The sequence below is a fragment of the Otolemur garnettii genome, unplaced genomic scaffold (assembly GCF_000181295.1).
Source record: "Otolemur garnettii isolate 467f Iridium unplaced genomic scaffold, OtoGar3 scaffold00086, whole genome shotgun sequence".
NCBI classification, from domain to species: Eukaryota; Metazoa; Chordata; class Mammalia; order Primates; family Galagidae; genus Otolemur; species Otolemur garnettii.
The window spans coordinates 2,442,134-2,444,943 of NW_003852481.1; positions in this window are offsets into that span (position 1 = coordinate 2,442,134).

The window sequence follows — 2,810 nt, forward strand, 5'->3', positions numbered from 1 at the left end:
CACACTCCTCCATGCAGGGGGCTCCATCACTACCCTCCCATCCCCCCCACACTCCTCCATGCAGGCGGCTCCATCACTACCCTCCCATCCCCCCCACACTCCTCCATGCAGGGGGCGCCATCACTACCCTCCCATCCCCCCCACAGTGATTGTTTTCCCATCTTGGTTCCTTTCATCACATGTTCCCTCCATCCTCTCATTCCCGTGTGCCCAAGGTTTTCTTCTACTTTATGACCTACTTCAAATGCTCCTTGTATCTAGAGCTCTCCTGGATCCCCTTTCCTCCCTTCCCTAGCTGGACACAACTATTAAATTTTACTTAAACTACTGAGCTTGGTAGGCATGAGAGACAACAAGGAGAAACACCACAGTCCCTGTCCTCCATCAGCATCACCTAGTCGGGAAGGCAGGCACACAAATCCCAAACCCTAAACAAGTGACAAGGGGACACCAGCATCAGGACAAGGTCCTGTGGGGCCACCAAGGGGGCACCAGCATCAGGACAAGGTCCTGTGGGGCCGCCAAGGGTATGTTTTTCACTTCTGTTAGGTTATTATCTCAAAAAAAGTCAAAGAAATTGCCGAACAATTTTCTCAAGGGGCTGTGCCATTTTACATTCTGACTTCATAAAGTATGAGAGTTACAGGCACTCTGTTTAGTGATGCCAGACTTGGGTATGGAATGCTATCTTGTGGTTTTCGTTTGCTTTTTCTTACACCAAATGATGTTAAGCATTTCCCAGGTGTTTATTGGCCATTGCAAATTTCCTTTGGTGAAGTATCTTTCAGATCATTTGCCCATTTTATAAATCGGATTGTTGGTCTTTTTATTCTTGATTTGTAGGATTTCTTTATAATTTGTCAGATATGTGCTGTGTGTATTTTCCCCCACTCTATTAATTGTCTTCATGGTATCATTTGAGGAGGACACATGTTTAATTTTGGTGATACCAATTTGACAATTTTTTAATGGTTAATGCTGGGTGGTCTCATTTTGAGGTGATAGGCTATTTTCAGCCATAGAAAAAGTAGGTCTGGAAGCCCCCAGAGAACCGGAAATAACTGTAGGAGAGGAACAGGGTGGCAGAAACTTCACCTTTTGCAACAGCCCTGAAGTCTGGTGCTTTGGGAAAGAACAAGGGTAGAAAGACCCACGCTCAAGCTCTGGTTTAGCCACTTAGGAGTTGAGCGACCAGTTTATTCCTCTGCAAGACAGGTGATCATTGAACTTACTCAGCCTACATCGTAGTGGGCCTTGAATGATGGAGTCTGAATAAACTCTGAACCCCAGCAAGTGGTCAACAGGTGACCATGAGCATTAAACTATCAGCAACTACCACTCTTCCTGTGACCCGCCCTCCAGTGGCCCATTGTCTGGGCATGTTGTCTGACGCCTACCTGCCCTCCACTCCTTATTCCCTAGTGTCACACACTCAAAGCATTGCTCTTGGGGGACAGGAGGGAAGGGCCAGGTTGCAAAACTCAAACCCACCTATTGTCCTTTGTTTGCGTTTGCAGAAAAAATGTCTTTGAGGTATTAGTCCCATGGGACTGTGTACTGGGCCCTGAGCTGCCTGTGGTGGGAGCCCCACCAGAAAGCCTGAAAAGTTCCCCACTGCTGGGGACTCAGAGCGGCCCCTTGAGCAAGCTGCCAGCAGCATCCAGCCTTTCATCTTCCATGGTGTCTACTGTTATTTCCCTCCATGCATTCCAATTTTTAACATACTTTCCTCCCCAAAAGCTCACTTATGGGAGTGTGAGTAGTTAAGTGTGTCAAAAGACAGACCTTATTTTCCTACAAGTTCATAAATTAGGTTCATAAATTACATACAGCCAGAGGCAAAGGACACTGATATTGCCATCAACCTGGGAAGTTGTATAACTGGCTTTGAAAAAAATGTTGAAAAGCTTGTGGGTCTCTCTGATTCCACTGCTGAGAAGCCCAGTGGTTTGGGAGTCCTGCGATGTTGGTGAGAAAAGCTACAGAGAGGACATGTCTTTTTTCTTGCTTCATATGAAAGCGCAGTCCTCCTCCTTGGAAGGAGCAAAGGAAACAGGAAGGGAGTTTCTGATGCAAATTGTCAATTTGTCAGGGGGGTGATCTGTTTTGCAAGGAAAACACTTGCAGCCATTGCACATCGTACCCCTGCTGAACTGGGGACTCAGCGGCTCCATAGGCCTGGAGGCATCGAGCTGGGCACACACCCAGGTGCCAGCAGACTGATAACCCGGCAGCTTCCCCTCTCTCCAGAGCTCAGCCTGACTGCCCAGGGCTCTTTGCCGTTCCTTCCCAGAAGAGGGTACAATTCATAAAATCTGTCTAAGAAACTCATCAGTCTTGTTTTTCATAGCTCCTGAGCTTATGGAGGGGCTGAAAACTCCAAACCAAATACTAAATCCAGGCTGGAAGCCAGAAAAGTGGCCTCCAAGATGGAACCTGAGGAGCTGAGCTGACGCTGTGCAGCTGACCCGGCCTGCTCAGTCCTCCCCACACACCTGCCGTGATTATCTAGTTAAGGTTGCTCCGTGATTGTGGGGATGGTTCTCTCAGGAGACGTGGACAAGTGGGTGTTGTGAAATGGGTAGCGGATAGGTTACTTTGACAGTAAGATGTTTTCTGTAATGATTCTCTTAGATATTTGGTGAAAAGGAAAATTACCTTCCTATCATTTAAACATTTTACGATATGAAGTGGCCTAAGATGAATGAAGACCACTGTGATGTTACTTCCTATCCGATAAGTTAAAATTTCCTAGGTTTCCTGGTAGTCCCATCATAAAAACTATTAGAATTGTAACTGAGGCAGACCAG